Source organism: Malurus melanocephalus, unplaced genomic scaffold (genome assembly GCF_030028575.1).
Source record: "Malurus melanocephalus ecotype Western Australia unplaced genomic scaffold, MMel_1.1 scaffold_450, whole genome shotgun sequence".
Taxonomy (NCBI): domain Eukaryota; kingdom Metazoa; phylum Chordata; class Aves; order Passeriformes; family Maluridae; genus Malurus; species Malurus melanocephalus.
In genome coordinates, this window is record NW_026623682.1 from 24,048 (window position 1) to 31,960 (window position 7,913).

Here is a 7,913-nt window from a genome sequence, read left to right on the forward strand (position 1 = left end):
CTTGCAGATTTTTGGCATGTGTCTGGGTGGGAAACCTCACATCACATATTTGATTTAATGCGTGTTTTCACTCAGCGAGCACAAGGATAGTGAGCAGACCCACAATTAAATAGCAAAACTGTTATACCACATGCTAATTCTGCCTTCATTTAAATCAATGGCCAGTCAGTGCAATTAAACCAGAATTGGCTCAGACAAAGCACTCATGCTTAGACCCTACCTGGAAATTCAGGACATTACACCAATTTAACTCTGCTGTCATCTAAACTATCTGTTGTCAAGAATAAATTTGTTGCTCTACAAATCTTACGGAGTTTTAGGTTTGTACATTTGTCCAATATTTTACTTATTCTAAATWATCAGACAAATACCACTGTCCAATTAATGATGTCTGATGCTTTCAAAATACTGAATTTTAATACCTGAACCTGAACTGCAGACCTTGGTGTTTGGTACCCAAAGTGAGATCTGTTGCTTTTATTTTTGGAGGTATGTTCTAACTAAGAGGTCTCCAAGGCTCTTCCTAAACCCTTCCTCGTGTAGTATGCTGACTGCCTAGGGAGAGTCGAGAGATCAAGGGCTCATGTGCAGCCTTTTGCTGTTTGCAGCCTTCCGTGTTGTCAGGGAAAAGAGGAAAAAGAACAAAGGAATCAGTCCTGGGATCTATTGTCTGTGGTCTGTGGTGACTTCAATAGATTTTCTGGCTTCCTCTTGGGAACTGGAAACAGTAATTGCAGCTTTTTTACACTATGATATTTCTCAATTTCTTTTTTGTTGTGTTAGACTGACAGATGAGAAGGAAATTTTTGACATAGCAATGTGCCATACATATTCATTGAATACTGAAAACTGGTAGTATAACAACATTCTTCTGGAGCAGCATTTTACAAGCCTTAAGAGTAAGAGTAAAATTCTGTTAGGAGCTCTAAAAGCAATTCAGAGCTGGCTGTGACTTTCTGCAACATACATGCACCAGTGGCTGGTGTCCAGTGTCTTTCCACTAATTGTTATTACAAGGAAAAAAAGCCACACGTGTAATTCTGCCCAAAAGGATGATGCAGCTTAAATTGAGTTAGTCTGGAAAAAATGAGGCTCATGGGGAATCTTTGTACTCTGAGCAGCTCCCTGGMAGGAGGCTGTAGACAGGTGGAGACTTCGTTTGTCCCAGTCAACAAGTGACAGGACAAGAGGAAACAGCCTCAAGTTGCCCTGGGGGAGGATGAGATTGGGTAACAGGGAAAATTTCTTCACTGAAGRAGTTGTCCAGCTCTGGCACAGGCTACCCAGGGCAATGGTAGAGTCAACATCCTTAAAGGGATTTAACAGATGATGTGTAGATGTTGCATTTGAGTTCATGGGTTAGTGTTGAATAAAGCCATGCTGGTGTAATGGTTGGACTTGATGGTCTTTRAGGGCTTTCCCAACCTTACTGATTCCATGACTTTTTCAGATGYTTGCAGGGGATCCAACAGAGAGAAGAGCAAGAGTATACTGAGCAACTGCATATGACTGCACGAGATGACCCAAAGCCACCTCTCCTGTATAGCCCACACCCCGTGTCTGAGCAGAGTCCATGGATGGATCTCTATCGCAGTTGTTCTGCCTCCTTTCCAATGATGCCCTAGCATCCTAACAGAGCAGTCAGGACTGAATGCCTGGTCATGTATCTCGGGTGTCGTGTACCTCAGTCACCTTGGGACTGCAAAAAGCTCCTTGTCTTTGTTGTGGCTCTAAACAGGCTTGGGGCTCTGTGTGTCCATATGGTGACTCCCCTCAGGAAGCCAATGGTGTTTGCTGTTTACTTAAATGTACTTAAAAATGAAGTGTCAATTTACTGAACAGGAGGCTTCTCACRGGAGGGTGGAGGATGAAGGCTGACTCCCCAGGTCTTTCATTGCCATGTGTGTGTGACACAGTTTCTACATTACTTACTTAAGTGGTTAATCTTTGTAAATATTGTTTTAACTTCAGGTTAATGCCATAGTAGAGGTACTTGTGACTTTTGACTGCTCCTCGTAGTGGTGTGTTCAGAGTCACTGGAACCAGTCAGCAAATGGGTGTGAGCCTCACAGCCCTGCACCGGTTCTGACTCGTTTGTGACATGACTCCTGTCACTATCTGCACATTGGAGGACTTTGTGCTGGGGTTTTGTGCTCTCACCACTTGTTCAGTTCCTGGAAAAGCCAGGATCAAAGAGCTCAGTATAACAAGTAGCGTTGCACGGAGACAAGATCAGCAGATGTTCTTATTAAAGTTAGAAGAACTTAGGCTCCATCTTTTATGTTAGCAGAATAATGGCACTGTCATTATATCTTAAATCTGCCTATTTTGTGACACAATTGTCAGATGGGCTTTGATACAATACAGCTTCATGCTAAAAATAAAAAGTAAAGGCTATTCACTTGCTCAGCTTAAACATTAGCATTTTGGAAAGTCCTAACTGTGATATTAGGTGTCACATTCAACTCCTTGATTTGGTCTRTTTTGCTCTGTTCCTTGTTTTGATCTAATTCTTACATTCCACCTATTTTGTTTTCATTAYAAAGGTACCTGGGGGATCATAGCAGGAAATGGCACAAGAAATGRAAGAGGTTTTCAAAAAGCCCAGTCTGCTGTTTGAATTCTTGCAATCCCTGTGGCCATGAAGGAGCATTGGAAAATTAATTGGGTCATTCATTTGTGCTTATGGCAGGCTCAAAGCCATYGTTTTCTGGCAAAGAATAGCAGATAAATAATTAAATACAAACTTTGGAATTAGGGAGTAATTTATAACAATTATTCATTGTTGGTTAGATTTGGGGTGGGAAAGGTGACAGGTTACCTGTCTGAAAAATAAATCTCACCTCCATGAAGTGCTGTGGAGAAATGATGCTCAATGTAAATCATGGAATCATAAAATAACTGTCTTTTTGCTGACTAAGCTGCCCTTCAGGGAGGCCTGAACACAGTTCTCTGGGCTGGGAAGAAGCAATCACACCTCATAAATCCATACAGCAATGAAGATACTGCACATTAACTTCTGTGCAGCACTATTAAGCTTGTTTATTTAAGGAATCTGGGAGGTAATGTGGTAGCATATTGTCACGCCTATTAAAAACTGTAGTAATTAAAAACATGGGACACTTTTTCAGTCTAAGCTTGTCATGCATGTTAGAATGATGTGTTGTACCAGTTTCATACTGTAGGGCAAACAAAGATAARTGGAGCTCAGCCCCTCCTAGGGTGGGTGACACACACCTTCCCATCTCTCACTGCCTGGCTCCCTGAGCTGCAAGGTGAGTTTACCAAGAGCATCTATCATTTTGACACACAGAGATGCCTTTTTACACCTTTGTGATTGGTTAATATGAACTTGATGACTTAGAATCATAGAATCAGARTCATTAAGGTTGGAAAAKACCTTTAATRTTAAGTCCTATCACTAACTTGAGATCAACCGATACTTAAAAGAAGTTCTTTACTATAAAGGTGGTAAGACCCYGGCACAGGGTGCCCAGAGAAGCTGTGGCTGCCCCTGGATCCCTGGCAGTGTCCAAGGCCAGGCTGGACARGGCTTGGAGCAACCTGGGACAGTGGAAATTGTCCCTGSCCATGGCAGAGGATGGAATGAGGTGACCTTGAATCCTTCTAGGATTCYAGGATTCCATGATATTTGAACTATTGTACCTATGTTGTCTCTATAAACAAATAGAACAGAACGACCCAATGGAGAATATAATGTGAAACTGGGTTTTTAAATGATAAGTATAGTTTTTTWAAAGAAAACACAATTACTATACAACACTGCATTAGGGCCCATAGCATATGTGCAGATGTAAGAGTGCACCCTGCGTTCAACTGAAAGTAGCACTCAATACATATTKGCCCTGATTTCAGTCAGATGGTAAATTATATTAAAAAAACAAGTGAATAGAAAACTGGAGGCCAGTATAGAGGTTTCCACAGTCCCCAGCAAATAATTTATTTTAAACAAATAAAAARTTTCTCAGTATCTGAGAATCTGAAAGTCAAGCTGGTCGAACTGGACTGAACTACCTCACTCCAAACTGAGAATAATGGCTGTTATTAGGAGAAAAWGATTATATTTCTCCCTTTTAAAACTAACACTAGCTATTAACTGGGACAAGCTGTCCTGCTCTGCTCTATCAGTTAGTGACTGACTGTTCTTGCCAGTAGTGAGAGGAGTCACACACAGACCTGTGTTAATCTGCTTGTCAAATGGAAATACCCATCTGTGCTCTGGGGCGATGTGTCTTACTCAGCCCCCTGCATGGAGACACAACTTCAGCCAGGGGATGAACAGCTTGGCTTTCACACCTGCGAAGAGCAGCTCTCCAAGGTGAAGTCTAGATTAAGGTCACTGTCTGAGGTAACATCTTCACTGCCTATTAGTTGAAACATGCTATAATTTCCAATGCCATCTGCCTATCAGTCAGGTCTTGAGGGTGAGGCTGCTTGCTCTGATGATCAGGAAAACTGCAACTGTTCATCTTTTTCCATGCCCTTTGGTAATAAAGCACAGCAATGTGGTATGCTGTGTTGGCAATACAACATCCTTGTGTCTGTATGTCTGCTGGTTTGCACAGGCTGAAAATGGCTAACATGCTTGCATTCAGGGTAAACTGAGGAAAGTAGAGGCAACCCAATTAAACAGAGTATCACAGGATGGGTAAGGKTGGAGAGGATCACAGTGGGTCATGTGGTGCAACCTCTCCTGCTCAATCAGCATCATTCTAGAGCAGATGGCACAGGAGTGTTTCCACAGACAGTTCTGGACTATCAACAATGAGACACACCCTCTTTGTGCAGCCTGTTCCAAGTGTGAAGGTCACCCGCACAGGAAAGACATTCTTCCTTATGGAAACGTAGTTTGTAGGGGGCTGCTCTCCTTGGCTGAAGGCTTTGCATGGATGGTAGAAACAAAGAGTGTGTCARTCTGTACTTTGGGTTTYGTTCCAGTCCACCCCATATGCTTAYTGAACATTCCTCACCAAGCAGGTGTGTGCATGGGATGAGGGGCTGGCTTCAGCCTGCTCAGGCACCGAACATGGGAGAACAGGGCGCTGGGTCTCTCCCCTGCTGTGTGTTCATGCTGGGCACTGGCACTCGGAAAGGCCTGGAATGACAGCTCCTGATGGCTGAGGAAAAGTTCTGTGTCTACTGGAGAGCATCCCTCTGCTGGGACAGCCCTTATGAGCTGCCCTGGAGTGCTGGACCAGACTGTGGGCAGAGCTGCCCACGCTCTGCCACACCACTCTCCAAACCTGGCACTACCAGAGTGTGGTGCTGGCCCCGAGACCCYGCGGTGCCACGTGCTGTCACACTGCTGCTTCCCAGCTCACTCAGCCAGGGATGAGAAGCAAGCATAGGGTAGAAGGAAAAGGTCAAACAGCAGAAGTGGGAAGAAGCTTTTTCTTTCCATTTTAGTAATATTAAAGATCAYCCATGTAACAGACTCAGAGTACTTGATAGTGGATCACGATTAAGTTTTCAGTAGACAAATAGAAGAGCTTTGTGCACCCTCTGGCACCRGCCAGCACAAAACCCCAGTTATGAGAAGAGGTCTTGTTTCATCTGTGGAGCCCTCAGAACGGGTCAGGGGATGCTGGTGCAGCTTGGCAGTGCTCGTGTGTCCTCCTGAGGCTGGGGTGGGGTGCTCAGTATACCTGAGAGTGTGTGGATCCCCCTCTGAGAAGACTCATAGATGGGGAAATCCAGTCTCTTTTTTTTTTCCCCATATTTTTCTTGATTGTGGATTTTGGGGTTGGTATTTGGTCAGCTCCAGAATATTCCCCATTTTCTCCTGTCCTCCTGCAGAGTGAAATGCTGCCAGCTACATTTAGCGCTCTCATTAGCCTGAATCTTCTCCTTTTTCTACATGGTGGTGGGAATTTCTGTTGCTGGGAAGAGAGTTCTAGGTCAATTTATGTAATAAGTAGGAGAAGGTGTCAGACCTCTTCACCTTCCTTGCTTTTTTCCTGGTAACTGCAGACTGCTCTCTGTGTACCAAACCTCAACCTGCAGAGAGGTGCAGAGCTCAGCATACAGGACTAATGTTCGGGAATTTGGGTTTTTATACATCACACAAATCTGTATTTCATGCCAGAATTGCAAGTCCTAGAAATACCATTGATATTTGAACACTTCATAAAGCAAACCACTTAAAGATCAAATGCATTCATGAGGATAAATTATTAGTTGTGTGATTTGTAAAAATAAAACATCAGTGACTCTATTGACAGTAACTACCTCGTTTCTTATTTTTAAAGATTTTTTWAAAATAAATTTAAACTAAAAAATTTTTAATTAAAAGAAGAACTAATTATGGTTGTCTGTCAGTCAGCTTCCTTTCCCTCAGAAATCTCAGGGAATAATTAAGTGGTAAATATTCTCTTTTTATTTTTATCTATTTACATAAATTTCAATTACTAAAACATATGGAGTGTTTGTATGTACTTAAAACTTGAGAAAGGCGCTTGGCAGCAGTGGTGACTAGAGTCCTTTTGTGAATTTACAGAGCAGAAATGTCACAGCTGTCACAGGGCACAGCCTTTGGCAAAGCCAGTGTCCCAAGTCTCTGACCTCACCTAAGGGTGAATTACAGAACAGTCTGGATTGGAAAAAATCTTAAAGCTCATTTCATTCCTACCTCCTGCCACAGAGAGGGTGCTCCAAGCCCTGTCCAGCCTGGCTTTGGACACTTMCAGGGATCTAGAGGCAACCACAGCTTCTCTGGGCACCCTGTGCCAGGAMCTCCCCACCTCACAGGGAAGAATCCCTTCCCAATATCCCATCCATCCCTGTCCTTTGGCAATGGGAAGCCATTCCCCCTTGTCCTRGCAGTYCAGGCTGTTGCCCAAAGCTCCTCTCCAGCTCTCTTTAGGCACTGGAAGGAGCTCTAAGGTCTCCCTAGAGCCTTCTCCTCTCCAGGCTGAACACCCCCAGCTCTCCCAGCCTGGCTCCAGAGCAGAGGGACTCCAKCCTTCGGATTATTTTTGWGGCCTCTTCTGRACCCACTCCAAGAGGTTCATATTCTTCTTGTGCTGAGGCCCCCAGAACTGTAGGCAGTGCTCCAGGTCAGTTCTTCAAAGCACAGATTGGTAYTGAGATCTGAGTTTCCCTCCATCCAGTCTAATTCCAAGAGCTACTTGGAGTGAACAATGGGGTCAATATTCATAGACTGATTGATGGACTGCCTGGAATAAAATAAAAAACCCAGACAAACATAACCCAAGGTCCGTGAGGTTGGTCATGTGTTCTGACCTGCAACACTATAGCACAGGTGGACTGTGTGGTGTTTGCAGTGGCCACATATGGGTCAGTCCCTGGTCATATTTTGCATTTAAGGAACGCTGAAAGATGCTGAATGGAAAGAATATCCAGCTACATTCAAGTCACCCTCCCCACGCTTGCAGCTGTGATAATCGGCTGCTTGGCACAGCCACTCCCTGGACCCAGAGACCGGAGTGGGCTGAGGCCCGTGCCCCGCACCCAGCCCATACCCGCATGGGAGTGGAGCTTGCAGAGAGATGCTCTGGGGGAGATGTCTGGCGCTGATGCACTCGAGGGACGCTCTGGAGGGAACGCTGTCGGGTGGATGCCCGCGGGGGGTGCTCTCGGCGGGATGCTCTGGAGGAGATGTGCTCGGGGGATGCTCGCAGGAGGATGCTCGCAGGAGGATGCTCCCGGAGGTCGCCGTCGGCGGGATGCTCTCTGGGAATGCTCTCGAGCCCGTGCGGGCACCTGCCGAATGGGCGGACGCTGCCAGGCCCGGAGTGAGGCGGTGGCGAGGCGCAGGACCCTCCCATTGTCTGCGGAGGGGCCATGCGGGGGGTAACTGGGGGCTGAGGACGGGGGCCGCCCACCCACCGCAGCCTCATTGGCGGCCGCCGAGGGCCGGTGCCTTTAATGGG